This window comes from Arachis hypogaea, chromosome 11 (genome assembly GCF_003086295.3).
Source record: "Arachis hypogaea cultivar Tifrunner chromosome 11, arahy.Tifrunner.gnm2.J5K5, whole genome shotgun sequence".
Classification (NCBI taxonomy): domain Eukaryota; kingdom Viridiplantae; phylum Streptophyta; class Magnoliopsida; order Fabales; family Fabaceae; genus Arachis; species Arachis hypogaea.
The window spans coordinates 113,572,935-113,595,502 of NC_092046.1; the positions used below are offsets into that span (position 1 = coordinate 113,572,935).

A 22,568-nucleotide genomic window follows, 5' to 3' on the forward strand; every position below is an offset into this window, starting at 1 on the left:
TAGAGTGTATACACTTCCGGTGAGGGTTCGATGCTCGATTCCTTGTTCCCGGCTTTCATGAGCTATCTTCTTCTTGCAAGTCTATATGTACTTCATTTTTATGATTTGAATTAGTGAAAGCCAGTTCATATTTATTCTTGGAGAATTTATTTACTTTTAAACCAAGTAGGTAAAAACATTTTGCATTTAGTTGCATTCATATAGATAGGTTGCAATTCATACATTCTACCATTCCTCTTCACTCTTATAGTTTCTCTTGAGCTTAGCATGAGAACATGCTAATGTTTAAGTGTGGGGAGGTTGATAAACCACTATTTTATGGTTTATCTTGTGCTAATTTGAGTAGTTTTCATCAACTCTTTACTCACTTATTCAAATAAATTGCATGGTTTTATATTTTCCTTCCTAATTTTGTTCTATAATTGGAAACTTGCTTCTCAAGCCTTTAAATTAACAAAAAAAATTAATTCTCTCTTATCACCATTTGATGCCTTGATATGTGTGTTAAGTGATTTCAAGCTTTATAAGATAGGAATGGTTCAGAGGATGGAAAGGAAGCATGCAAAAGTGGAAGGAATACAAGAAGTTGAAGAAATTGCTAAGTTGTCCAGCCTGACCTCTTCGCACTCAAACGGTCAAAACATGAGCTACAAAAATCCAAATGAAGTGGTTCTAGTTGCGTTGGAAAGCTAACATCTGGGGCTTCAAAATGATGTATAATTTGCTATAGTTGTTCTGAGAATAGATGACGCGGACGCGTGCTTCACGCGCACGCGTCGCATCAGCGAAAATCAGCGTGACAGAATTCGTAATCAGCAATTTCTGGCCTATTTCTGGCCCAGTTCTCGGCCCAGAAAACACATATTAGAGGCTATAAAGTGGGAGAATCAATCCATTCAAAAAGAGAACATAATACAATATTTATTATTCATAATTTTAGGTTTTAGATGTAGCTTTTAGAGAGAGAGGCTCTCTCCTCTCTTTTAGGATTTAGGATTATGATTAGGATTTAGGATTTCTATTATGATAAGGCTACTTCTCTTCATTCCAGGTTCAATGTTCCTTTAATTTATTTTTTACTTTTATTTATTGTATTACTTTAATTGTTAGTTATCTTTTCAATTTGGCTTATGAACTTCATGTTAGGATTTTCTTAATTAATACACATTGAGGTATTTCAGATTGATGATTGCTTTCTTCTATTTATGATATAAATAATTTGGATTTTTCTCCTTTTTGCTTTGGTTAAGTAATTGGTAACACTTGAGTTATCAGACTCAGCAGTTGATTGAAAATTGGAATTCTCGCTGATTGATTTAGATCGCTCTAAAGCTAGTCTTTCCACAGGAGTTGACTAGGACTTGAGGATCAAATTGATTGGTCCACTTGACTTTCCTTTATTTAGTAAGGGTTAACTAAGTGGGAGCGATAAACAATTCTCATCACACCTGATAAGGATAACTAGGATGAGATTTTCAGTTCTTATACCTTGCCAAGAGCTTTCATAATTATTAATTTATTTTTCTTGTCATTTAATTTACTTGGTCTTTAATTCAAAAAACCCAAAAACACACCTTTTTCCATAACCAATAATAAATCATACTTCCCTGCAATTCCTTGAGAAGACGACCCGAGGTTTAAATACTTCGGTTATAAATTTTATTGGGTTTTGTTACTTGTGACAACCAAACTTTTGTATGAAAGGATTCTCTGTTGGTTTAGAAACTATACTTACAACGCGATTATTTTTTATAAAATTCTTTACTAGCAAGAACCCGTTCGTCACACACCAAACTTAGAATCTTAGTGTGACACTCTCAATTAGAATTGATGCAATCATCCGGAGGGATTGAAAAAAAATTGTTGCATGGCAACACCAAACTTAGAATGTAATCATATGCCAATTTATTGAAATTTAAACAAAATAGAGAAAGAAAATAAACAAAGCAGACATAGAGAGTAAACAAAGCAAAGAAATGAAATATTACCTACGGTTGGGCTGCCTCCCAACAAGCGCTCTTTTAGTGTCACTAGCTTGACATGTTGTTCGTCACTTTCTTCCTCTTCTTCCAGTTTGTTAAGAGGAATGACCTCAAGGGGGGAGAAGATTCAGCTATTGCCCCCTGTCTTGGTCTCTCCTCAGCAAGCTTTCTTTTGTTAATGGCTTGATTGAGCTTGCTTGCTAGATCAGGGGTGGAATTGGTGCTCTTGTTAGTTGCCTTCACTTCTTGGTTATCAGTGCTTGGTGGTTGTGTGATGGTTGGAGCATTATCTTCATCAAAAGCCTTTTGAGTTGGTGGTTCAATGAGCTCTTCTTCTATGCAACTTTCTACTTCACTTGAGTTTGGACTTCCTTGATTGTCTTCCTCATTTTCTTGATCTTCCACTTCATCCTTTGCACATAACATTTGACTTAATAGCTCTTTCATGGAGGAGGCTTGTTGTTCTTCCCAAGATTTCTTCATCTCCTCTTCATATCTTTCAATTATGGATTCAAGTGCTGAGATATTTTGGTTCAGGAAAGTTTGTGAGGGTTGTGAGTCTTCATGTTCCCTTGTCATCTCAAGTGGCTTTTGTAGATATGCAACCTCAGGTTCAATTACCTCCACTACCTCTTCTTTCTTTACTGAAAATTCACTTGACACAGAGACCTCTTCTTCTTGTTCTTCCATTTCCTCCTTTACATCCAACAATTGGTCTTCATCTTCCTTGCTTAGCAGTTCTGAGTGTTTCCTCATTTGCTCTAAGTGCCCATCCATCTTCTTGAAGAGGATCTCTTGCTCTGTCCGGAATTATTTTTGTTCTTCCAGGAGTTGTTCTTGCCTTTTCAACAATTTCCTGGACTTTTGAAGGGGATCCTCAGATGCTAGCTCAAAAGATGAAAGTTGAGAGAAACTTTGTGGATATGGATGTGTTATGGTTAGGTTGTTTTGAGTGGTATGGAGTGAATCTTGTGGATTGTGGAATAAGTTTTGTGGTTGGTGGAATGAATTATATGGATCTTGGAGGGAACTTTGAGATGAGTTATAATCAAGTGATGAAGAATTTTTAAATGAGGAACTGGGAGGTGAGGTTGGACAAATTTGCATAAATGAATTAAAGGCTTGCTCAAGTGATGATGGCTCTTGATAAGTGGAATATGGACTGTCATATGCTTTCTGGTTTTGGTCCTCCCATCCACAATGTGAATCATTGTAGAATTCATCACAGTATGGATCATTTTGTGGCATTGAAGGATAATTTTGCATGAATTTATTGAAAGCACACTCAAGTGATGATGTTTCTTGATGAACAAAGTATGGATCATCAAGATTCCTTTGATTTTGACTTTTCCAGCCACAATATGAGTAGTTGTTAGAGCAATACAAGTCATCTTGTGATTCTGGGAGGTGTTCATACTCTTTCAATTCTTGTTGATACTCCCAACCACCATTAGAATAATAACTTGCATCTTTTTGTGGTGGTGAAAAATATCCCATATGATTCTCTTGCTCATCTTGTGGTTCTGAGACATATCTCCATGGATTGGAGTGCTCAGGATTTGTAATTTGTTGGTGATATTCCCAGCCATCATTAGAAATTGGTGATGGTGGGTAATATCCCACAAAATTTGTTTGATCACAAGATGAGTTGAACTCCATTTAATTTTGTAAAACACAACACCATTAAAAATTGAAATTCATGTCACAGAGAAGAATTTCTTAGTGAGGCAATAACTCAAACACCTTGCTATCAACTTAAAACAGAGAACAAAAACAAAGAAAATGCTTAATCTAGACTTCTCACCCACTTAATCATTGTTGATCTAAATCAATCCCCGGCAACGGCGCCAAGAACTTGATGGGTGGAAATCAGATTCCACATCAAAACTCACCGGCAAGTGTACCGGGTCGCATTAAGTAGTAAAACTCACTTAGAGTGAGGTCGATCCCACAGGGATTGATGGATCAAGCAACTTTAGTGGGTGATTAGTTTAGTCAAGCTAACATTGGTGAATTAAGTGAAATGTAACCAACAGAAAGGAAATTGCTAGGAATTTAAAAATGCAGAAAGTAAATTGCAGTGAAAATAAAGAGCAGAATGTAAATTAGATGAAGCTTAAATGACAAGGAAAGTAAAATTGTAGCAGATCAGGAAGTAAATTGACAGAACCTTGAAGAACAAGAAATGTAAACTACATCAAGTGTAAATCAGCAGAATGTAGATTGGACAAAAGCTTAGAGAGCAAGAAAAGTAAATTGCAGTAAAATGTAAAGGGGGCTGGGTGCTGAAAAGTTAAATGAAAGTAGTAGATCAAAGCTTAGAGTAATTGCAGAGGAATTAAATTATGCAGGAAATGTAAATCAAGCTTAGTGTGAATGGAAAAGTAAAATTGCAGAAGAACAGAATTGCAGATTTGCAGCAAGCTCAATTGTAAAGTTGCAGAATATAAATGTGCAGAAGAGTAAATCAAGCTCAAGAAGACTTAGATCAATTCTGAAATCTGATGAGTGGATAATTTATACCCTTTTTGACATTGTTTTTTACATAGTTTTTAGTATGTTTTAGTCACTTTTTGTTATATTTTTATTAGTTTTTATTCAAAAATCACATTTTTGGACTTTACTATGAGTTTGTGTATTTTTCTATAATTTCAGGTAAATTCTGGCTGAAATTGAGGGACCTGAGCAAAAATCTGATTCAGAGGCTGAAAAAGGACTGCAGATGCTGTTGGATTCTGACCCTCCTACACTCGAAATAGATTTTCTGGAGCTACAGAAGCCCAATTGGCACGTTCTCAATTACGTTGAAAAGTAGACATCCTGAGCTTTCCAGCAATATATAATAGTTCATATTTGGCCCGAGATTTGGTAGCGCACACTGGCGTTTAAACGCCAGTTCCTTACCCATTTCTTGCGTTAAACGCCAGAACTGGCATAAAAGTTGGAGTTAAACGCCCAAACTGGCACAAAAGCTGAAGTTCAACACTAGGAATAGCCTATGCACGTGAAAGCTTCAGTGCTCAGTCCAAACACACACCAAGTGGGCCCCAAAAGTGGATTTCTGCACTATCTATCTTAGCTTACTCATTTTCTGTAAACCTAGGTTACTAGTTGAGTATAAAAACTACTTTTAGAGATTTATTTTGTACCTCATGACATTTTTTACATCTGAATTTTGTATCTTCTACGACATGAGTCTCTAAACTCCATAGTTGGGGGTGAGGAGCTCTGCTGTGTCTCGATGGATTAATGCAAATACTACTGTTTTCCATTCAATCACGCTTGTTTCTATTCTAAGATATTCACTCGCACTTCAACATGATGAATGTGATGATCCGTGACACTCATCACCATTCTCAACCTATGAACGCGTGCCTGACAACCACTTCTGTTCTACCTTAGATTGAGTGTGTATCTCTTTGGTTCCTGGTTTATGGGTTTGATTGCTGATGAGCGGATAATTTATACGCTTTTTGGCATTGTTTTTACATAGTTTTTAGTATAATTTAGTTAGTTTTCAGTATATTTTTATTAGTTTTTAAATAAAAATCACATTTCTGGAATTTACTATGAGTTTGTGTGTTTTTCTGTGATTTCAGGTATTTTCTGGCTGAAATTGAGGGACTTGAGCAAAAATCAGATTCAGAGGTTGAAGAAGGACTGCAGATGCTGTTGGATTCTGACTTCCCTGCACTCAAAGTGGATTTTCTGGAGCTACAGAATTCCAAATGGCGCGCTCTCAATTGCGTTGGAAAGTAGATATCCAGGGCTTTCCAGCAATATATAATAGTTCATACTTTGCCCAAGTTTAGAGGACGCAAAATGGTGTTCAACGCCAGGTCCATGCTGCATTTTGGAATTAAACGCCAGAAACAGGTTGCAAAGTGGAGTTAAACGCCAGAAACAGGTTACAAACTGGCGTTCAACTCCAAAAGAAGCCTCTACACGTGTAAAGCTCAATGCTCAGCTCAGGCACACACCAAGTGGGCCTCGGAAGTGGATTTCTGCATCATTTACTTATCTCTGTAAACCCTAGTAACTAGTTTAGTATAAATAGGACTTTTTACTATTGTATTTACATCTTTAGTTTTATCTTTAGATATGTTTGGGGGCTGGCCTCTCGGCCATGCCTGGACCTTCATCACTTATGTATTTTCAACGGTAGAGTTTCTACACACCATAGATTAAGGTGTGGAGCTCTGCTGTTCCTCATGGATTAATGCAAAGTACTACTGTTTTTCTATTCAATACAAACTTATTCCGCTTCTAAGATATTCATTCGCACTTCAATGTGAATGTAATGATCGTGACAATCATCATCATTCCCAACTTATGAACGCGTGCCTGACAACCACTTCCGTTCTACCTTAAATTGAATGGGTATCTCTTGGATATCTAATACAGGGGACCGAGTCTGAGATATTAGAATCTTCATGGTATAAGTTAGAACCCGTGGATGGCCATTCCTGAGATCCGGAAAGTCTAAACCTTGTCTGTGGTATTCTGAGTAGGATCTGGGAAGGGATGGCTGTGACGAGCTTCAAACTCGCGAGTGCTGGGCGTAGTGACAGACGCAAAAGGATCAATGGATCCTATTCCAGTATGATCGAGAACCGACAGATGAATAGCCGTGCTGTGACAGAGCATCTTGGACCATTTTTACTGAGAGGATGGGATGTAGCCATTGACAACGGTGATGCCCTACATAAAGCTTGCCATGGAAAGGAGTAGGAATGATTGGATGAAGACAGCAGGAAAGCAGAGGTTCAGGAGGAACGAAAGCATCTCTATACGCTTATCTAAAATTCTCACCAATGAATTACATAAGTATCTCTATCCCAGTTTATATTTTATTTATGTTTTTATTATCAATTCACCATACCCATTTGAATCCGCCTGACTGAGATTTACAAGGTGACCATAACTTGCTTCAGGCCGACAATCTCCGTGGGATCGACCCTTACTCACGTAAGGTTTATTACTTGGACGATCCAGTGCACTTGCTGGTTAGTTGTGCGAAGTTGTGATAAAGAGTTGAGATTACAATTGTGCGTACCAAGTTTTTGGTGCCGTTGCCAGGGAATGAACGATCACGATTTTGTGCATCAAGTTTTTGGTGCCGTTGCCGGGGATTGTTCGAGTTTGGACAACTGACGATTCATCTTGTTGCTCAGATTAGGTAACTTTATTTTAATTTTAACCTTTTTGTTTTTATTATTCTTATTTTCGAAAAAATAAAAAAAATATATTTTTATTCAAAAATTTTTAAGAATGAATTCTAGTGTTTCATGGAGCACGTTGAAGCCTGGCTGGCTGTAAAGCCATGTCTAATTTATTTGGACCGAGGCTTCCATTTATCAGCATATGAAGTTGGATGAAGTATCAGCTGTTGTATGTCTGATTTGTATCTGCTGAAGCTTGGCTGGCCATTGGCCATGTCTAGTGTTTTGGACCGGAGCTTTCATTGAAAGCTTGGCTGGCTAGTAAGCCATGTTTAATTCCTGAACTGGAGATTTAGACTAACATTGCAAGATTCCTAGAATTCCTATTAAAAATTTTGAAATCCTTATTTTCTTTTTCAAAATAATTTTCGAAAAATACCAAAAAAAATTAATAAAATCATAAAATCAAAAATAATTTTATGTTTCTTGTTTGAGTCTTGTGTCAAGTTTTAAGTTTGGTGTCAATTGCATGTTTATCTCTTTATTGCATTTTTCGAAAACTCATGCATATGTTCTTCATGATCTTCAAGTTGTTCTTGGTAAGTCTTCTTGTTTGATCTTTAAATTTTAATGTTTTGTGTCTTTTCTTGTTTTTCATATGCATTCTTGAATTATTAGTGTCTAAAGTTTGAAAATTTCTAAGTTTGGTGTCTTGCATATTTTCCTTTTCTTGAAAATTTTCAAAAATAAGTCTTGATGTTCATCTTGATCTTCAAAGTGTTCTTGGTGTTCATCTTGACATTCATAGTATTTTTGCATGCATTTTTGGTTTTGATCTTAATTCTTCATGTTTTGTTTCATTCTTGCTGTTTAATGAAAAAAAAAAGAGAGAAAAACATCAAAAAGATATCTTTTCCTTTTTTCTCTTTCATCATTAAAAATTTAAAAAATCAAAAAAATATCTTTCCCTTTTTCTTCTCATCAAATTCGAAAATTTGAATTGACTTTATCAAAAATTTTTAAAATCTTGTTATTTCTTATGAGTCAAATCAAATTTTCAAGTTAAAAATTCTATCTTTTTCAAAAATCAAATCTTTTTCATTTTTCTTTCATAATTTCGAAATTTTCAAAATTTATTTTCAAAATCTTTTTCTTATTTTTATTTCATAATTTTGAAATTAATGCTAACAATTAATATGATTGATTCAAAAAATTTTTAGTTTGTTACTTGCCTAGTAAGAACGATTCAACCTTTAAACTCTAGAATCGTATCTTTTTAGTTTCTTGTTAGTCAAGTAATCAACTTTGATTTCAAAATCAAATCTTTTTAAATTTCTTTTTCAAATCTTTTTCAAATTAAGTTTCAATCATATCTTTTTCAAAATTAATTTCAAAATCTTTTCTAACTTCTTTTCTAACTTCTTATCTTTTCAAAATTAATTTTCAAATCCTTTTTTTTGTAATCCTATCTTTTTGTTTTAATCATATCTTTTTCAAACTACCTAACTAACTCTCTCTCTAATTTTTGAAAATCCCTTCCTCTTTTTCAAAAATTCCTTTTTAATTAATTAATTGTTTTAAATTTAATTTAATTTCATTTTTCTTTTTAATTTTCGAATTTTAATTTTAATTTTAATTAAAAACCCAAATTTTTTTCTTTTCTTTTTATTTAATTTTCGAAATTCTCTCCCCCTCATCTCTTTCTAATTATTTTATTTATTTACTAACACTTCTCTTCATCTAAAAATTCGAACCCTCTCTTTCTCCTGGTGTTCGAATTTCTTTTCTTCTACTCACATAAAGGAATCTCTATACTGTGACATAGAGGATTCCATATTTTCTTTGTTATTTCCTTCTTTGTCATATGAGCAGGAACAAGGATAAGAACATTCTTGTTGAAGCCGATCCTGAACCTGAAAGAACTCTAAAGAGGAAGCTAAGGGAAGCTAAAGCACAACTCTCTGGAGAAAATCTGACAAAAATTTTTGAAAAAGAAGGAGACATGGCCGAAAATAACAACAATGCAAGGAAGATGCTTGGTGACTTTACTGCACCTAATTCCAATTTACATGGAAGAAGCATCTCAATCCCTGCCATTGGAGCAAACAATTTTAAGCTGAAACCTCAATTAGTTTCTCTGATGCAACAGAATTGCAAGTTTTATGGACTTCCATCCGAAGATCCCTTTTAGTTCTTAACTGAATTCTTGCAGATGTGTGATACTGTTAAGACCAATGAGGTTGATCCCGAGGTCTACAGGCTTATGCTTTTCCCATTTGCTGTAAGAGACAGAGCTAGAATATGGTTGGACTCTCAGCCTAAGGACAGCCTGAACTCTTGGGATAAGCTGGTCACAGCTTTCTTAGCCAAGTTCTTTCCTCCTCAAAAGCTTAGCAAGCTTAGAGTGGATGTTCAAACCTTCAAACAAAAGGAAGGTGAGTCCCTCTATGAAGCTTGGGAGAGATACAAAGAACTGACCAAAAAGTGTCCTTCTGACATGCTTTCAGAATGGACCATCCTGGATATATTCTATGATGGTCTGTCTGAGCTATCAAAGATGTCATTGGACCACTCTGCAGGTGGATCCATTCACATAAAGAAAACGCCTGCAGAAGCTCAAGAACTCATTGACATGGTTGCAAATAACCAGTTTATGTACACTTCTGAAAGGAATCCTGTGAATAATGGGACGCCTATGAGGAAGGGAGTTCTTGAAATTGATACTCTGAATGCCATATTGGCTCAGAACAAAATATTGACTCAGCAAGTCAATATGATCTCTCAGAGTCTGAATGTATTGAAGGAATCATCCAACAGTACTAAAGAGGCATCTTCTGAAGAAGAAGCTTATGATCCTGAGAACCCTGCAATAGCAGAGGTGAATTACATGGTTAAACCCTATGGAAACTCCTATAATCCCTCATGGAGAAATCATCCAAATTTCTCATGGAAGGATCAACAAAAGCCTCAACAAGGCTTTAATAATGGTGGAAGAAACAGGTTTAGCAATAGCAAACCTTTTCCATCATCCACTCAGCAATAGACAGAGAATTCTGAGCAGAATCCATTTAGCTTAGCAAATATAGTCCCTGATCTATCTAAGGCCACTGTAAGTTTCATGAATGAAACAAGGTCGTCCATTAGAAATTTGGAGGCACAAGTGGGCCAGCTGAGTAAAAGAGTCACTGAAACTCCTCCTAGTACTCTCCCAAGCAATACAGAAGAGAATCCAAAGAGAGAGTGCAAGGCCATAGATTTAACCATCATGGCCGAACCTACAAGGGAGGGAGAGGACGTGAATCCCAGTGAGGAAGACCTCCTGGGACGCTCAGTAATCAATAAGGAGTTCCTCAATGAGGACCTAAAGGAATCTGAGGCTCACCTAGAGACCATAGAGATTCCATTAAACCTTCTTCTGCCCTTCATGAGCTCTGATGAGTACTCTTCTTCTGAAGAGAATGAAGATATTACTGAAGAGCAAGTTTCCAAGTACATTGGTGTAATCATGAAACTGAATGCTAAATTATTTGGTAATGAGACTTGGAAAGATGAACCTCCCTTGCTCACCAATGAACTGAATGCATTGGATAGGCAGAAATTACCTCAAAAGAGACAGGATCCTGGTAAATTCCTAATTCCCTGTAACATAGGCACCATGAACTTTGAGAAAGCTATGTGTGACCTGGGGTCAGGAATAAACTTAATGCCACTTTCTGTAATAGAGAAACTTGGGATCTTTGAGGTGCAAGATGCTAGAATCTCATTAGAGATGGCAAACAACTCAAGAAAACAGGCTTATGGACTAGTAGAGGACGTGTTAGTAAAGGTTGAAGGCCTTTACATCCCTGCTGATTTCATAATCCTAGACAGTGGGAAGGATGAGGATGAATCCATCATCCTTGGAAGACCCTTCCTAGCCACAGCAAGAGCTGTCAATGATGTGGACAGAGGAGAATTGATCCTTCAACTAAATGAGGACAACCTTGTGTTTAAAACTCAAGGATCTCCTTCTGTAACCATAGAGAGGAAGCATGAAAAGCTTCTCTCACTGCAGAGTCAATCAAATCCCCCACATTCAAACTCTCAGTTTGGTGTTGGGAGGCCACAACCAAACTCTAAGTTTGGTGTTGAACCCCCACATTCAAACTTTAAGTTTGGTGTTGGGAGGTTCCAACCTTGCTCTGATTATCTGTGAGGCTCCATGGGAGCTCACTGTCAAGCTATTGACATTAAAGAAGCACTTGTTGGGAGGCAACCCAATGTTATTTAATCATATTTATTTTATTTTCTCTTTGTTGTTTCATGTTTTATTAGGTTGATGATCATGTGGAGTCACAAAAACTACTGAAAAATCAAAAACAAAATGAAAAAACAGCATTAAAAATAGCACACCCTGGAGGAGAGCAGTCTGGCGTTTAAACGCCAGAAACAAGCATCTGTCTGGCGTTTAACGCCATAAACAGGCACCAAACTGGCGTTTAACGCCAGAAACAAGCTACATTTGGGCGTTTAACGCCAGAAACAGGCAGCAGTCTGGCGTTAAACGCCAGGATTGCACAGCAAGGGCGTTTTACACGCTATTTAGAGCAGGGATGTTAAGTCCTTGGCTCCACTGGATCTGTGAACCCCACAGGATCCCTACCACTTCTTCTCTCATCTTCACACCTTTTCATAACATTCTTCCTCAGTTAACCTCCACCAATCACCTCCATTACTCCTCCAAAACTATCACACATCAGAACCACCTAAACCCCATTGACTGAACCATTCACACACATCCATCTCCTCCATTTTCTTCTTCTTCTATTCACTTCTTTCTTCTTTTGCTCGGGGAAGAGCAAACCTTCTAAGTTTAGTGTGGTAAAAGCATTGCTTTTTGTTTTTCCATAACCATCTAGGGCACCTAAGGCCCGAGACATTCTCATTGAAGAGGACAAGCCCATCACTAAGAAAAAGATGGAGCAAACAAGAGATCATGGACCTCAACAAGAGCATGAGGAAATTCCTCACCATGAAATCCCAGAGATGCCCTCAAGGGTTGCACTTTCCTCCACAGAATTATTGGGAACAAATCAACACTTCCCTAGGAGAATTAAGTTCCAACATGGGACAACTAAAGGTGGAGCACTAAGAGCACTCCATCATCCTCCATGAGATTAGAGAAGATCAAAGAGCCATGAGGGAGGAGCAACAAAGGCAAGGAAGAGACATAGAGGAGCTCAAGAGCACTATTGGTTCTTCAAGGAGAGGAAGACGCCACCCTCACTAAGGTGGACTCATTCCTTAATCTCCTTGTCTATTTATTTTCTGTTTTTCGGTTTTTGAGCCTTATGTGTTATTTATGCTTGTGCCTTTACTACATGATCATTAGTGTCTAAGTGTCTATGACTTAAAGTTATGAATATGAATCCATCACCTTTCTTAAATGAAAAATATTTTAATTACAAAAGAATAAGAAGTACATGGTTTCGAATTCATCCTTGAAACTAGTTTAATTATTTTGATGTGGTGACAATACTTTTTGTTTTCTGAATGAATGCTTGAACAGTGCATATGTCTTTTGAAGTTGTTGTTTATGAATGTTAAATATGTTGGCTCTTGAAGAATAAGGAAAAAGGAGAAATGTTATTTGATAATCTGAAAAATCATAAAAATGATTCTTGAAGCAAGAAAAAGCAGTGAATACAAAAGCTTGCAAAAAAAAAAGAAGAAGAAAAAAAAAGTGAAAAAAAGAAAGAAAAAGAAAAAGCAAGCAGAAAAAGCCAAAAGCTCTTTAAACCAAAAGGCAAGAGCAAAAAGCCAATAGCCCTTAAAACCAAAAGGCAAGGGTAAATAAAAAGGATCCAAGGCTTTGAGCATCAATAGATAGGAAGGCCTAAAGGAATAAAATCCTGGCCTAAGCGGCTAAACCAAGCTGTCCCTAACCATGTGCTTGTGGCGTGAAGGTGTCAAGTGAAAACTTGAGACTGAGTGGTTAAAGTCAAGGTCCAAAGCAAAAAAAAAGAGTGTGCTTAAGAACCCTGGACACCTCTAATTGGGGACTTTAGCAAAGCTGAGTCACAATCTGAAAAGGTTCACCCAATCATGTGTCTGTGGCATTTATGTATCCGGTGGTAATACTGGAAAACAAAGTGCTTAGGGCCACGGCCAAGACTCATAAAGTAGCTGTGTTCAAGAATCAACATACTAAACTAGGAGAATCAATAACACTATCTGAACTCTAAGTTCCTATAGATGCCAATCATTCTGAATTTCAATGGATAAAGTGAGATGCCAAAACTATTCAAGAGGCAAAAAGCTACAAGTCCCACTCATCTGATTGGAGCTGAGTTTCATTGATATTTTGAAATCTATAGTATATTCTCTTCTTTTTATCCTATTTGATTTTTAGTTGCTTGGGGACAAGCAACAATTTAAGTTTGGTGTTGTGATGAGCGGATAATTTATACGCTTTTTGGCATTGTTTTTACATAGTTTTCAGTATAATTTAGTTAGTTTTCAGTATATTTTTATTATTTTTTAAATAAAAATCACATTTCTGGACTTTACTATGAGTTTGTGTGTTTTTCTGTGATTTCAGGTATTTTTTGGCTGAAATTGAGGGACTTGAGCAAAAATCAGATTCAGAGGTTGAAGAAGGACTACAGATGCTGTTGGATTCTGACCTCCCTGCACTCAAAGTGGATTTTATGGAACTACAGAACTCCAAATGGCGCGCTCTCAATTGCGTTGGAAATTAGACATCTAGGGCTTTCCAGCAATATATAATAGTCTATACTTTTCCCAAGTTTAGATGATGCAAACTGGCGTTCAACGCTAGTTCCATGCTGCATTTTGGAGTTAAACGCCAGAAACAGGTTGCAAAGTGGAGTTAAACACCAGAAACAGGTTACAAACTGGCGTTCAACTCCAAGAGAAGCCTCTACACGTGTAAAGCTCAATGCTCAGCCCATGCACACACCAAGTGGGCCCCGGAAGTGGATTTCTGCATCATTTACTTATCTCTGTAAAACCTAGTAACTAGTTTAGTATAAATAGGACTTTTTACTATTGTATTTACATCTTTAGTTTTATCTTTAGATCACGTTTGGGGGCTGGCCTCTCGGCCATGCCTGGACCTTCATCACTTATGTATTTTCAACGGTAGAGTTTCTACACACCATAGATTAAGGTGTGGAGCTCTGCTGTTCCTCATGGATTAATGCAAAGTACTACTATTTTTCTGTTCAATACAAACTTATTTCGCTTCTAAGATATTCATTCGAACTTCAATGTGAATGTGATGATCGTGACAATCATCATCATTCCCAACTTATGAATGCGTGCCTGACAACCACTTCCGTTCTACCTTAGATTGAATGGGTATCTCTTGGATATCTAATACAGGGGACCGAGTCCGAGATATTAGAATCTTCGTGGTATAAGTTAGAACTCGTGGATGGCCATTCCTGAGATCCGAAAAGTCTAAACCTTGTCTGTGGTATTCCGAGTAGGATCTGGGAAGGGATGGCTGTGACGAGCTTCAAACTCGCGAGTGCTGGGCGTAGTGACAGACGCAAAAGGATCAATGGATCCTATTCCAGTATGATCGAGAACCGACAGATGAATAGCCGTGCTGTGCCAGAGTATCTTGGACCATTTTCACTGAGAGGATGGGATGTAGCCATTGACAAAGGTGATGCCCTACATAAAGCTTTCCATGGAAAGGAGTAGGAATGATTGGATGAAGATAGCAGGAAAGCAGAGGTTCAGGAGGAACAAAAGCATCTCTATACGCTTATCTGAAATTCTCACCAATGAATTACATAAGTATCTCTATCCCAGTTTATATTTTATTTATATTTTTATTATCAATTCACCATACCCATTTGAATCCGCCTGATTGAGATTTACAAGGTGACCATAGCTTGCTTCAAGCCGACAATCTCCGTGGGATCGACCCTTACTCACGTAAGGTTTATTACTTGGATGACCCAGTGCACTTGCTAGTTAGTTGTGTGAAGTTGTGATAAAGAGTTGAGATTATAATTGTGTGTACCAAGTTGTTGTCGCCATTGATGATCACAATTTCGTGCACCAATTGCCTCTCCTGACAACAGAGCATTCAAATCTGTGAGATCAGCGTCTTCGTGGTATAAGCTAGAATCAATTGGCAGCATTCTTGAGATCCGGAAAGTCTAAACCTTGTCTCTGGTATTTTGACTAGGATCCGGGAAGGGATGACTGTGACGAGCTTCAAACTCACAAATGTTGGGTGCAGTGAGAGTGTGCAAAAGGATCAATGGATCTTATTCCAACCCTAGTGAGAACCGACAGATGATTAGCCCTACGAAACCCGTAGCTGGACCATTTTCACTGAGAGGACGGATGGTAGCCATTGACAACGGTGATCCACCAACATACAGCTTTCCATGGAAGGAGCCTTGCGTGCGTGAAGAAGAAGACAGTAGGAAAGCAGAGATTCAGAAGACAGAGCATCTCCAAAACCTCAACCTGTTCTCCATTACTGCATAACAAGTATTATTTAATCCATATTATTTTACTCATTCCAATTAAAAATGAGAATTATTATTGATATCCTGACTAAGAGTTACAAGATAACCATAGCTTGCTTCAAGCCGACAATCTCCATGGGATCGACCCTTACTCACGTAAGGTATTACTTGGACGACCCAGTGCACTTGCTGGTTAGTTGTGCGGGATTGCAAAAGTGTGATTGTGATTTCATGCACCAAAATCCCAAAGAAAAATTAATAATTTCAATGAAATAGCAAAAACAGAAAGAAAGCCAAGAGCTCAATTGCTCTCTCGATCAAAACAGAAAGAAAATTGCAGAGGAAGGAAAATGAAACAAAAAGGAAAGAAAACCCATATCTGAATTTTAATTCTCAAGTTCAAAAAGGAAAATTTAAACAAAGAGCTCTCTATTCTAATCCTACTCCTATTGCTCTCTAGCAGAGCCAGCCTACTCAATGAAATGAAATTGATGCCTTTATATAGGCTTTACAAAATAAAAATGAAATTGAAATTGAAAATAAATTACAAATGAAATTCCTATTCTAGCTTCTCTGTGTGCCTTTGAGTCATGTTAATGGGCTTTGCTTGCTTTGGATTTGAAGAAGAGTGGATCCAGATGGCTTTGGTTCAAGTGGCATGGGTTAGGGTGCATTTGGTTGAATTTTGGTTGGAGGCATGCTCCAGTGGAGCGCTCCGTTTGGTTTTGTGAGCATAGCGCTCACTATCCTTGGGCCAATTTTTGGCGCGCCTTGTTGCTCAGCAATGTCCCTAGCGCTCAATTAGTGAGTGCTGTGCTCAAATTGTGAGCGCTACTCCTTGTTGCTTCAATGTTTTATTGCGCGCTGCCTTGGTTCCCCCTTCGAACCTTGGTATGAGCATTTGCTCCCTTGGTTGAGTGTTTTCTTGGGCCTTAAAGATGCCTATCACTTGTGCTTCAATTTCATGCCAAATATAGATTGCTATATATCATTGGAAATCTCTGAATGTTAGCTTTTCAACGCAACTAGAAGCGCATCAATTGAACACCTGTAGCTCAAGTTATGGCCCTTTGAAGAAGGCATGGTCATGCTGTCACAAGGCTTAAAGAAAAGCCCGAAAATGCTCACTTTATTGAGCGTAGCGCTCACTTAATTGAGCGCCAGCCTTTGATGTGCCTTGCCTTCCTTGCGCGCACCTTGCTTCCTTGGTTGAAGAGAACAAAAATGCTCACTCTAGTGAGCATAGCGCTTACTTCTTTGAGCGCTCCTTGTCTTGGCCTTTGTTGAGCGCTCCCTTGGTTGAGTGCTCCTTTGGTTGAGCACTCCCTTGGTTGAGCGCTGGCCTTGTGCTCCTTCATGGTTGAGCGCCACGCTTTATTTTTATGGGCGACGCTTTAAAAGCATGGCCTAAGGTCCAAAGTATGCTCAATCTTCAAAGTGTGCCCAAAATTCTTCTTTTCTTCTTTTTAGCTTATTTTGTGCTTTTTTTGCTTCTTTTTCTTCTTATTTCCTACAAAGTTTATAAAATCAAAAGATCAAAGAAATATACCATTTAAGCACAAAAGAATGCAATATTTAAGTACTAATTATCAATTTCTTGTATGAAAAAGCATAGAAAAACATGACATGATGACATGTCATCACAACACCAAACTTAAACCTTGCTTGTCCCCAAGCAAGAAAAGAATCATGCAATAAAGATTGACAATCCAAGGTAAGAAGAATAGCAACTCAATGTTCATGGTTGGCAAGTTTTTTTATGCATGCTACAATCACAAAAGAAATGTAAATGATTGATGCTTCTATCTAGCTCATTTTATGAAATCTTTTTATTATGTTTCTTCCTTGAAACAAGCTTTTGATTTTTTTTATTAGTTTCTCCTTTTGGGTATTTTACCCCATGAGTTGATAACAAAGCTACGATTCTAAATGTTTTGTTTTCAAGTATTACCACTTGATACATAAGCACCACAAGCATTGATTTAGAGGACTTCATTAAGCTCATTTGTTTCTTTTCTTGACTCTCTGATGAGCGGATAATTTATACGCTTTTTGGCAGTGTTTTTACATAGTTTTTAGTATGATTTAGTTAGTTTTTAGTATATTTTATTAGTTTTTAAATAAAATTCACATTTCTGGACTTTACTATGAGTTTGTGTGTTTTTCTGCGATTTCAGGTAATTTCTGGCTGAAATTGAGGGGCTTGAGCAAAAATCAAATTCAGAGGTTGAAGAAGGATTGCAGATGTTGTTTGATTCTGACTCCACGCACTCAAAGTTTTTTTTTGGAGCTACAGGAGTCCAAATGGTACGCTCTCAATTGCGTTGGAAAGTAGACATCTAGGGCTTTCCAGAAATATATAATAGTCCATACTTTGCCCGAGTTTAGATGACGCAAACTGGTGTTCAACGCCAGCTTTCTGCCCTATTCTGGAGTTAAACGCCAGAAACAGGTTGCAAAGCAGAGTTAAACGCCAGAAACAGGTTACAAACTGGCGTTTAACTCCAAGGAAGACCTCTACATGTGAAAGCTTCAATGCTCAGCCCAAGCACACACCAAGTGGGCCCGGAAGTGGATTTCTGCATCATTTACTTATCTCTATAAACCTAGTAACTAGTTTAGTATAAATAGGACTTTTTACTATTGTTTTTACAGGGGATCATCTTTTGATCATGTTTTGATGATTGAACCCTCTTTGGGAGGCTGGCCATTCAGCCATGCCTGGACCATTATCACTTATGTATTTTCGACGGTAGAGTTTCTACACACCATAGATTAAGGTGTGGAGCTCTGCTGTTCCTCATGAATTAATGCAAAGTACTATTGTTTTTCTATTCAATTCCAGCCTATTTCTTCTCTAAGATATTTATTCGCACACAAAAACATGATGAATGTGATGATTATGTGACGCTCATCACCATTCTCACTTATGAATGCGTGCCTGACAAACACTTCCGTTCTACATGAAAGCAAGCTTGAATGCATATCTCTTAGCCTCCTGATCTACGATCAGAGTCTTCATGGTATAGGCTAGAATTATTGGTGGCCATTCTTGAGATCCGGAAAGTCTAAACCTTGTCTGTGGTATTCCGAGTAGGATCTGGGAAGGGATGGCTGTGGCGAGCTTCAAACTCGCGAGTGCTGGGCGTAGTGACAGACGCAAAAGGATTACTGAATCCTATTCCAGTATGATCGAGAACTGACAGATGATTAGCCGTGCGGTGACAGTGCATCTTGGACCATTTTCACTGAGAGGACGGGAAGTAGCCATTGACAACAGTGATGTCCTACATAAAGCTTACCATGGAAAGGAGTAGGAATGATTGGATGAAGACAGCAGGAAGCAGTGGTTCAGGAGGAACAAAAGCATCTCTATACGCTTATCTGAAATTCTCACCAATGAATTACATAAGTATTTCTATCCTATTTTATATTTTAATTATATTTTAATTATCAATTCACCATAACCATTTGAAATCCGCCTGAATGAGATTTACAAGGTGACCATAGATTGCTTCAAGCCGACAATCTCCGTGGGATCGACCCTTACTCACGTAAGGTTTATTACTTGGCCGACCCAGTGCACTTGCTAGTTAGTTGTGCGAAGTTGTGACAAAGAACTAAAATTATGAACGTGCGTATTAAGTTTTTGACGCCGTTACCAAGGAATGAACGATCATGATTTTGTATACCAAGTTTTGGCGCCGTTGCCGGGGATTGTTCGAGTTTGGACAACTGACGGTTCATCTTGTTGCTCAGATTAGGTAATTTTATTTTAATTTTAAGCTTTTTGTTTTTATTATTTTTATTTTCAAAAAATTTTCAAAAAAAAATTTTAATTATTCTATGTTCTTCAGAATTTTTAAGAATGAATTCTAGAGTTTCATGATGATCTGTTGAAGTCTGGCTGGCTGTAAAGCCTTGTCTAATCCTTTGGACCGAGGTTTCAACTATCATTAGAGAAGAGCTTCTTTGTCTTTTTCAGCAATTTAGGTTTTGTATGTAATGATCTGCTAAAGCTTGGCTGGCCATTGGCCATGTCTAGTGTTTTGGACCGGAGCTTTCACTGAAAGCTTGGCTGGCTAGTAAGCCATGTCTAATTCCTGGACCGGAGCTTTAGACTAACATTGCATGATTCCTGGAATTCTCATTAAAAATTTTGAAATCCTTATTTTTATTTTCTAATTAATTTTCGAAAAAAAATCCAAAAATTTTTTTTTAATAAAATCATAACAAAAAAAAAACCAAAAATATTTTGATGTTTATTGTTTGAGTCTTGTGTCAAATTTTAAGTTTGGTGTCAATTGCATGTTTTTAAAATTTGTGCATTTTTCGAAAACTCATGCATGGTGTTCTTTATAATCTTCAAGTTGTTCTTGATGATTTGCTTTGTTTGATCTTTGCATTTTTATGTTTTGTGTCTTTTCTTGTTTTTCATATGCATTTTCAAGTTGTTAGTGTCTAAAGTTTGAAAATTTCTAAGTTTGGTGTCTTGCATGTTTTTCTTTTCTTAAAAATTTTTAAAAATATGTTCTTGATGTTCATCTTGACATTCAAAGTGTTCTTGGTGTTCATCTTGACATTCAAAGTATTCTTACATGCATCATGTGTTTTGATTCATAATTTTCATGTTTTGAGTCTTTTTGTTGTTTTTCTCTTTCCTCATTAAAAATTCAAAAATAAAAAAATATCTTTTCCTTATTTTCTCATAAATTTTCAAAAATTTGAGTTGACTTTTTCAAAACTTTTTAAAATTTAGTTGTTTCTTATGAGTCAAATCAAATTTTCAATTTAAAAATTCTATCTTTTTCAAATCTTTTTCAAAAATCAAATCTTTTTCATTTTTTTTTCATAATTTCGAAAATTTCAAAATTTATTTTCAAAATCTTTTTCTTATTTCTATTTCATATTTTCAAAATTAATGCTAACAATTAATGTGATTGATTCAAAAATTTTAAGTTTGTTACTTGCCTAGTAAGAAAGGTTCAATCTTTAAATTTTAAAATCATATCTTTTTGTTTCTTGTTAGTCAAGTAACCAACTTTAATTTTCAAAATCAAATCTTTTTAAATTTATTTTTCAAATCTTTTTCAAAATAAATGTCAATCACATCTTTTTCAAAATCAATTTCAAAATCTTTTCTAACCTCTTATCTTTTCAAATTGATTTTCAAATCTTTTTCAAATTAATCCTATCTTTTTGATTGATTCTTATCTTTTTCAAAACTACCTAACTAATTCTCTCTCTAATTTTCGAAAATCACTCCCCTTTTTTTCAAAATTCCTTTTTAATTAACTATTTGTTTTAAAATTTAATTTAATTTAATTTCATTTGTCCTTTTTTAAAATTTTCGTATTCTAACTTTAATTTTAAATTAAAAAACAAAAATATTTTTATTTTATTTTATTTAAATTTCGAATTCTTCCCTCTCTCATCTCCTTCTAATTATTTATTTATTTACTAACACTTCTCTTCTACTCAAAAATTCGAACCCACTCTTCTCCTCTGTGTTCAAATTTTTATCTTTTCCTTCTTCTATTCTTCTATTCTTATACTTACATAAGGAATCTCTATACTGTGACATGGAGGATTTCATATTTTCTTTTGTGTTCTCTTCTTTTTCATATGAGCAGGAACAAGGATAAGAACATTCTTGTTGAAGCTGATCCTGAATCTGAAAGGACTCTGAAGAGGAAGCTAAGGGAAGCTAAAGCACAACTCTCTGGAGAAAATCTGACAGAAATTTTTGAAAAAGAAGGAGACATGGCCGAAAATAATAACAATGCAAGGAAGATGCTTGGTGACTTTACTGCACCAAATTCCAATTTACATGGAAGAAGCATCTCAATTCCTCCCATTGGAGCAAAATATTTTGAGCTAAAGTCTCAATTAGTTTCTCTGATGCAACAGAACTGCAAGTTTCATGGACTTCCATCAAAAGATCCTTTTCAGTTCTTAACTGAATTCTTGCAAATTTGTGATACTGTTAAGACCAATAGGGTTGATCCCGAGGTCTACAGGCTTATGCTTTTCCCGTTTGCTGTAAGAGACAGAGCTAGAATATAGTTGGACTCTCAAACTAAAGATAGCATGAACTCTTGGGATAAGCTGGTCACGGCTTTCTTAGCCAAGTTCTTTCCTCCTCAAAAGCTTAGCAAGCTTAGAGTGGATGTTCAAACCTTCAAACAGAAAGAAGGTGAATCCCTCTATGAAGCTTGGGAGAGATATAAGCAACTGACCAAAAAGTGTCCTCCTGACATGCTTTCAGAATAGACCATCCTGGATATATTCTATGATGGTCTGTCTGAATTATCAAAGATGTCATTGGACCATTCTGCAGGTGGATCCATTCACCTAAAGAAAATGCCTACAGAAGCTCAGGAACTCATTGACATGGTTGCAAATAACCAGTTCATGTACACTTCTGAAAGGAATCCTGTGAGTAATGGGACGCCTTAGAGGAAGGGAGTTCTTGAAATTGATACTCTGAATGCCATATTGGCTCAGAATAAAATATTGACTTAACAAGTCAATATGATTTCTCAGAGTCTGAATGGATTGCAAGCTGCATCCAACAGTACTCAAGAGGCATCTTCTGAAGAAGAAGCTTATGATCCTAAAAACCCTGCAATAGCAAAGGTGAATTACATGGGGGAACCCTATGGAAATACCTATAATCCCTCATGGAGAAATCATCCAAATTTCTCATGGAAAGATCAAAAAAAGCCTCAACAAGGCTTTAATAATGGTGGAAGAAACAGGTTTAGCAATAGCAAGCCTTTTCCATCATCCACTCAGCAACAGACAGAGAATTCTGAGCAGAATCTATCTAGCTTAGCAAATATAGTCTCTGATCTATCTAAGGCCATTTTAAGTTTCATGGATGAAACAAGGTCCTCCATTAGAAATTTGGAGGCACAAGTGGGCCA

General features: G+C 36.7%; 2 non-coding genes across 2 annotated transcripts; both read right to left on the minus strand.

Moving 5' to 3' along the window:
• Window positions 1-9,539: 9,539 nt before the first annotated feature.
• Window positions 9,540-9,647, minus strand: LOC112724201 (small nucleolar RNA R71). The gene has a single exon (XR_003163376.1). It is a non-coding gene; the product is annotated as a small nucleolar RNA R71 (small nucleolar RNA).
• A 12,148-nt stretch (window positions 9,648-21,795) lies between these two features.
• LOC112725884 (small nucleolar RNA R71) lies at window positions 21,796-21,903 on the minus strand. Its single transcript, XR_003164964.1, has one exon. It is a non-coding gene; the product is annotated as a small nucleolar RNA R71 (small nucleolar RNA).
• Window positions 21,904-22,568: the final 665 nt, after the last annotated feature.